An 8,453-nucleotide genomic window follows, 5' to 3' on the forward strand; every position below is an offset into this window, starting at 1 on the left:
TGGTTCCAAGGGCCAATATAGAAGGTTAGACAGCCCATATTCGGAAGTTTGGGTAACTGTTTAACTTCCGATTAATTCAATTTCAAAATTTGAAAAGTATCAGTTTTTCCCAAATTCTGATTTTTGGGCCATCGTACAATCGGAACTTTACAAAAAAATTTATCCTCCGAATATTACAAGTTCAAAATAAACCACGCCATGGCTCTAGGTGGTTCCAAGGGCCAATATATAAGGTTAGACATCCTATATTCGGAAGTTTGGGTAACTGTTTAACTTCCGATTACTTCAATTTGAAAATTTGAAAAGTATCAGTTTTTCCCAAATTCTGATTTTTGGGCCATCATACATTCGGAACTTTACAAAAAAATTTATCCTCCGAATATCACAAGTTCAAAACAAACCACGCCATGTCTCTAGGTGGTTCCAAGGGCCAATATAGAAGGTTAGACAGCCCATATTCGGAAGTTTGGGTAACTGTTTAACTTCCGATTAATTCAATTTCAAAATTTGAAAAGTATCAGTTTTTCCCAAATTCTGATTTTTGGGCCATCGTACATTCGGAACTTTACAAAAAAATTTATCCTCCGAATATTACAAGTTCAAAACAAACCACGCCATGGCTCTAGGTGGTTCTAAGGGCCAATATAGAAGGTTAGACAGCCCATATTCGGAAGTTTGGGTAACTGTTTAACTTCCGATTAATTCAATTTCAAAATTTGAAAAGTATCAGTTTTTCCCAAATTCTGATTTTTGGGCCATCGTACATTCGGAACTTTACAAAAAAATTTATCCTCCGAATATTACAAGTTCAAAACAAACCACGCCATGGATCTAGGTGGTTTCAAGGGACAATATAGAAGGTTAGACAGCCATATTCGGAAGTTTGGGTAATTGTTTAACTTCCGATTATTTCAATTTCAAAATTTGAAAAGTATCAGTTTTTCCCAAATTCTGATTTTTGGGCCATCGTACATTCAGAACTTTACAAAAAAATTTATCCTCCGAATATTACAAGTTCAAAAAAAACCACGCCATGGCTCTAGGTGGTTCCAAGGGCCAATATAGAAGGTTAGACAGCCCATATTCGGAAGTTTGGGTAACTGTTTAACTTCCGATTAATTCAATTTCAAAATTCGAAAAGTATCAGTTTTTCCCAAATTCTGATTTTTGGGCCATCGTACATTCTGAACTTTACAAAAAAATTTATCCTCCGAATATTACAAGTTCAAAACAAACCATGCCATGGCTCTAGGTGGTTCCAAGGGCCAATATAGAAGGTTAGACAGCCCATATTCGGAAGTTTGGGTAACTGTTTAACTTCCGATTATTTCAATTTCAAAATTTGAAAAGTATCAGTTTTTCCCAAATTCTGATTTTTGGGCCATCGTACATTCGGAACTTTACAAAAAACCTATCCTCCGAATATTACAAGTTCAAAACAAACCACACCATGGCTCTATGTGGTTCCAAGGGCCAATATAGAAGGTTAGACAGCCCATATTCGGAAGTTTGGGTAACTGTTTAACTTCCGATTAATTCAATTTCAAAATTTGAAAAGTATCAGTTTTTCCCAAATTCTGATTTTTGGGCCATCGTACATTCGGAACTTTACAAAAAAATTTATCCTTCGAATATTACAAGTTCAAAACAAACCACGCCATGGCTCTAGGTGGTTCCAAGGGCCAATATAGAAGGTTAGACATCCCATATTCGGAAGTTTGGGTAACTGTTTAACTTCCGATTAATTCAATTTCAAAATTTGAAAAGTATCAGTTTTTCCCAAATTCTGATTTTTGGGCCATCGTACAATCGGAACTTTACAAAAAAATTTATCCTCCGAATATTACAAGTTCAAAACAAACCACGCCATGGCTCTAGGTGGTTCCAAGGGCCAATATAGAAGGTTAGACAGCCCATATTCAGAAGTTTGGGTAACTGTTTAACTTCCGATTAATTGAATTTCAAAATTTTAAAAGTATTAGTTTTTCCCAAATTCTGATTTTTGGGCCATCGTACATTCGGAACTTTACAAAAAAATTTATCCTCCGAATATTACAAGTTCAAAACAAACCACGCCATGGCTCTAGGTGGTTCCAAGGGACAATATAGAAGGTTAGACAGCCATATTCGGAAGTTTGGGTAATTGTTTAACTTCCGATTATTTCAATTTCAAAATTTGAAAAATATCAGTTTTTCCCAAATTCTGATTTTTGGGCCATCGTACAATCGGAACTTTAAAAAAAATTTTATCCTCCGAATATTACAAGTTCAAAAAAAACCACGCCATGGCTCTAGGTGGTTCCAAGGGCCAATATAGAAGGTTAGACAGCCCATATTCGGAAGTTTGGGTAACTGTTTAACTTCCGATTAATTCAATTTCAAAATTTGAAAAGTATCAGTTTTTCCCAAATTCTGATTTTTGGGCCATCGTACATTCGGAACTTTACAAAAAAATTTATCCTCCGAATATTACAAGTTAAAACAAACCACGCCATGGATCTAGGTGGTTCCAAGGGCCAATATAGAAGGTTAGACAGCCCATATTCGGATGTTTGGGTAACTGTTTAACTTCCGATTAATTCAATTTCAAAATTTGAAAAGTATCAGTTTTTCCCAAATTCTGATTTTTGGGCCATCGTACAATCGGAACTTTACAAAACAATTTATCCTCCGAATATTACAAGTTCAAAACAAACCACGCCATGGCTCTAGGTGGTTCCAAGGGCCAATATAGAAGGTTAGACAGCCCATATTCGGAAGTTTGGGTAACTGTTTAACTTCCGATTAATTCAATTTCAAAATTTGAAAAGTATCAGTTTTTCCAAAATTCTGATTTTTGGGCCATCGTACAATCGGAACTTTACAAAAAAATTTATCCTATGAATATTAGAAGTTCAAAACAAACCACGCCATGGCTCTAGGTGGTTCCAAGGGCCAATATAGAAGGTTAGACAGCCATATTAAGAAGTTTGGGTAACTGTTTAACTTCCGATTATTTCAATTCCAAAATTTAAAAAGTATTAGTTTTTCCCAAATTCTGATTTTTGGGCCATCGTACAATCTGAACTTTAAAAAAAAAATTTATCCTCCGAATATTACAAGTTCAAAACAAACCACGCCATGGCTCTAGGTGGTTCCAAGGGCCAATATTGAAGGTTAGACAGCCATATTCAGAAGTTTGGTAACTGTTTAACTTCCGATTAATTCAATTTCAAAATTTTAAAAGTATCAGTTTTTCCCAAATTCTGATTTTTGGGCCATCGTACATTCGGAACTTTACAAAAAAATTTATCCTATGAATATTAGAAGTTCAAAACAAACCACGCCATGGCTCTAGGTGGTTCCAAGGGCCAATATAGAAGGTTAGACAGCCATATTAAGAAGTTTGGGTAACTGTTTAACTTCCGATTATTTCAATTCCAAAATTTAAAAAGTATTAGTTTTTTCCCAAATTCTGATTTTTGGGCCATCGTACAATCGGAACTTTAAAAAAAAAATTTATCCTCCGAATATTACAAGTTCAAAACAAACCACGCCATGGCTCTAGGTGGTTCCAAGGGCCAATATTGAAGGTTAGACAGCCATATTCAGAAGTTTGGGTAACTGTTTAACTTCCGATTAATTCAATTTCAAAATTTTAAAAGTATCAGTTTTTCCCAAATTCTGATTTTTGGGCCATCGTACATTCGGAACTTTACAAAAAAATTTATCCTCCGAATATTACAAGTTCAAAACAAACCACGCCATGGATCTAGGTGGTTCCAAGGGCCAATATAGAAGGTTAGACAGCCATATTCGGAAGTTTGGGTAACTGTTTAACTTCTGATTATTTCAATTTCAAAATTTGAAAAGTATCAGTTTTTCCCAAATTCTGATTTTTGGGCCATCGTACAATCGGAACTTTAAAAAAAAATTTATCCTCCGAATATTACAAGTTCAAAACAAACCACGCCATGGCTCTAGGTGGTTCCAAGGGCCAATATAGAAGGTTAGACAGCCCATATTCGGAAGTTTGGGTAACTGTTTAACTTCCGATTAATTGAATTTCAAAATTTTAAAAGTATTAGTTTTTCCCAAATTCTGATTTTTGGGCCATCGTACATTCGAAACTTTACAATAAAATTTATCCTCCGAATATTACAAGTTCAAAACAAACCACGCCATGGCTCTAGGTGGTTCCAAGGGACAATATAGAAGGTTAGACAGCCATATTCGGAAGTTTGGGTAATTGTTTAACTTCCGATTATTTCAATTTCAAAATTTGAAAAATATCAGTTTTTCCCAAATTCTGATTTTTGGGCCATCGTACAATCGGAACTTTAAAAAATTTTTTATCCTCCGAATATTACAAGTTCAAAAAAAAACCACGCCATGGCTCTAGGTGGTTCCAAGGGCCAATATAGAAGGTTAGACAGCCCATATTCGGAAGTTTGGGTAACTGTTTAACTTCCGATTAATTCAATTTCAAAATTTGAAAAGTATCAGTTTTTCCCAAATTCTGATTTTTGGGCCATCGTACATTCGGAACTTTACAAAAAAATTTATCCTCCGAATATTACAAGTTAAAACAAACCACGTCATGGCTCTAGGTGGTTCCAAGGGCCAATATAGAAGGTTAGACAACCCATATTCGGAAGTTTGGGTAACTGTTTAACTTCCGATTAATTCAATTTCAAAATTTGAAAAGTATCAGTTTTTCCCAAATTCTGATTTTTGGGCCATCGTACAATCGGAACTTTACAAAAAAATTTATCCTCCGAATATTACAAGTTCAAAACAAACCACGCCATGGATCTAGGTGGTTCCAAGGGCCAATATAGAAGGTTAGACAGCCCATATTCGGAAGTTTGGGTAACTGTTTAACTTCCGATTAATTCAATTTCAAAATTTGAAAAGTATCAGTTTTTCCCAAATTCTGATTTTTGGGCCATCGTACATTCGGAACTTTACAAAAAAATTTATCCTCCGAATATTACAAGTTCAAAACAAACCACGCCATGGCTCTAGGTGGTTCCAAGGGCCAATATAGAAGGTTAGACAACCCATATTCGGAAGTTTGGGTAACTGTTTAACTTCCGATTAATTCAATTTCAAAATTTGAAAAGTATCAGTTTTTCCCAAATTCTGATTTTTGGGCCGTCGTACATTCGGAACTTTACAAAAAAATTTATCCTCCGAATATTACAAGTTCAAAACAAACCACGCCATGGATCTAGGTGGTTCCAAGGGACAATATAGAAGGTTAGACAGCCATATTCGGAAGCTTGGGTAATTGTTTAACTTCCGATTATTTCAATTTCAAAATTTGAAAGGTATCAGTTTTTCCCAAATTCTGATTTTTGGGCCATCGTACAATCGGAACTTTAAAAAAAAATTTATCCTCCGAATATTACAAGTTCAAAACAAACCACGCCATGGCTCTAGGTGGTTCCAAGGGCCAATATAGAAGGTTAGACAGCCCATATTCGGAAGTTTGGGTAACTGTTTAACTTCTGATTAATTCAATTTCAAAATTTTAAAAGTATCAGTTTTTCCCAAATTCTAATTTTTGGGCCATCGTACATTCGGAACTTTACAAAAAAATTTATCCTCCGAATATTACAAGTTCAAAACAAACCACGCCATGGATCTAGGTGGTTCCAAGGGCCAATATAGAAGGTTAGACAGCCATATTCGGAAGTTTGGGTAACTGTTTAACTTCTGATTATTTCAATTTCAAAATTTGAAAAGTATCAGTTTTTCCCAAATTCTGATTTTTGGGCCATCGTACAATCGGAACTTAAAAAAAAAATTTATCCTCCGAATATTACAAGTTCAAAACAAACCACGCCATGGCTCTAGGTGGTTCCAAGGGCCAATATAGAAGGTTAGACAGCCCATATTCGGAAGTTTGGGTAACTGTTTAACTTCCGATTAATTCAATTTCAAAATTTTAAAAGTATCAGTTTTTCCCAAATTCTAATTTTTGGGCCATCGTACATTCGGAACTTTACAAAAAAATTTATCCTCCGAATATTACAAGTTCAAAACAAACCACGCCATGGATCTAGGTGGTTCCAAGGGCCAATATAGAAGGTTAGACAGCCATATTCGGAAGTTTGGGTAACTGTTTAACTTCCGATTATTTCAATTTCAAAATTTGAAAAGTATCAGTTTTTCCCAAATTCTGATTTTTGGGCCATCGTACAATCGGAACTTTAAAAAAAAATTTATCCTCCGAATATTACAAGTTCAAAACAAACCACGCCATGGCTCTAGGTGGTTCCAAGGGCCAATATAGAAGGTTAGACAGCCCATATTCGGAAGTTTGTGTAACTGTTTAACTTCCGATTAATTGAATTTCAAAATTTTAAAAGTATCAGTTTTTCCCAAATTCTGATTTTTGGGCCATCTTACATTCGGAACTTTACAAAAAAATTTATCCTCCGAATATTACAAGTTCAAAACAAACCACGCCATGGCTCTAGGTGGTTCCAAGGGACAATATAGAAGGTTAGACAGCCATATTCGGAAGTTTGGGTAATTGTTTAACTTCCGATTATTTCAATTTCAAAATTTGAAAGGTATCAGTTTTTCCCAAATTCTGATTTTTGGGCCATCGTACAATCGGAACTTTAAAAAAAAATTTATCCTCCGAATATTACAAGTTCAAAACAAACCACGCCATGGCTCTAGGTGGTTCCAAGGGCCAATATAGAAGGTTAGACAGCCCATATTCGGAAGTTTGGGTAACTGTTTAACTTCCGATTAATTCAATTTCAAAATTTGAAAAGTATCAGTTTTTCCAAAATTCTGATTTTTGGGCCATCGTACATTCGGAACTTTACAAAAAAATTTATCCTCCGAATATTACAAGTTCAAAACAAACCACGCCATGGATCTAGGTGGTTCCAAGGGCCAATATAGAAGGTTAGACAACCCATATTCGGAAGTTTGGGTAACTGTTTAACTTCCGATTATTTCAATTTCAAAATTTGAAAAGTATCAGTTTTTCCCAAATTCTGATTTTTGGGCCATCGTACAATCGGAACTTTACAAAAAAATTTATCCTCCGAATATTACAAGTTCAAAACAAACCACGCCATGGCTCTAGGTGGTTCCAAGGGCCAATATAGAAGGTTAGACAACCCATATTCGGAAGTTTGGGTAACTGTTTAACTTCCGATTAATTCAATTTCAAAATTTGAAAAGTATCAGTTTTTCCCAAATTCTGATTTTTGGGCCATCGTACAATCGGAACTTTACAAAAAAATTTATCCTCCGAATATTACAAGTTCAAAACAAACCACGTCATGGCTCTAGGTGGTTCCAAGGGCCAATATAGAAGGTTAGACAGCCATATTCGGAAGTTTGGGTAACTGTTTAACTTTCGATTATTTCAATTTCAAAATTTAAAAAGCATCAGTTTGTCCCAAATTCTGATTTTTGGGCCATTGTACATTCGGAACATTACAAAAAAATTTATCCTCCGAATATTACAAGTTAAAACAAACCACGCCATGGCTCTAGGTGGTTCCAAGGGCCAATATAAAAGGTTAGACAACCCATATTCGGAAGTTTGGGTAACTGTTTAACTTCCGATTAATTCAATTCCAAAATTTGAAAAGTATCAGTTTTTCCCAAATTCTGATTTTTGGGCCATCGTACAATCGGAACTTTACAAAAAAATTTATCCTCCGAATATTACAAGTTCAAAACAAACCACGCCATGGCTCTAGGTGGTTCCAAGGGCCAATATAGAAGGTTAGACAGCCCATATTCGGAAGTTTGGGTAACTGTTTAACTTACGATTAATTCAATTTCAAAATTTGAAAAGTATCATTTTTTCCCAAATTCTGATTTTTGGGCCATTGTACATTCGGAACATTACAAAAAAATTTATCCTCCGAATATTACAAGTTAAAACAAACCACGCCATGGCTCTAGGTGGTTCCAAGGGCCAATATAAAAGGTTAGACAGCCCATATTCGGAAGTTTGGGTAACTGTTTAACTTCCGATTAATTCAATTCCAAAATTTGAAAAGTATCAGTTTTTCCCAAATTCTGATTTTTGGGCCATCGTACAATCGGAACTTTACAAAAAAATTTATCCTCCGAATATTACAAGTTCAAAACAAACCACGCCATGGCTCTAGGTGGTTCCAAGGGCCAATATAGAAGGTTAGACAGCCATATTCGGAAGTTTGGGTAACTGTTTAACTTCCGATTATTTCAATTTCAAAATTTGAAAAGTATCAGTTTTTCCCAAATTCTGATTTTTGGGCCATCGTACAATCGGAACTTTAAAAAAAAATTTATCCTCCGAATATTACAAGTTCAAAACAAACCACGCCATGGCTCTAGGTGGTTCCAAGGGCCAATATAGAAGGTTAGACAGCCCATATTCGGAAGTTTGGGTAACTGTTTAACTTCTGATTAATTCAATTTCAAAATTTTAAAAGTATCAGTTTTTC

This window comes from Papaver somniferum, unplaced genomic scaffold (genome assembly GCF_003573695.1).
Source record: "Papaver somniferum cultivar HN1 unplaced genomic scaffold, ASM357369v1 unplaced-scaffold_158, whole genome shotgun sequence".
NCBI lineage: Eukaryota > Viridiplantae > Streptophyta > Magnoliopsida > Ranunculales > Papaveraceae > Papaver > Papaver somniferum.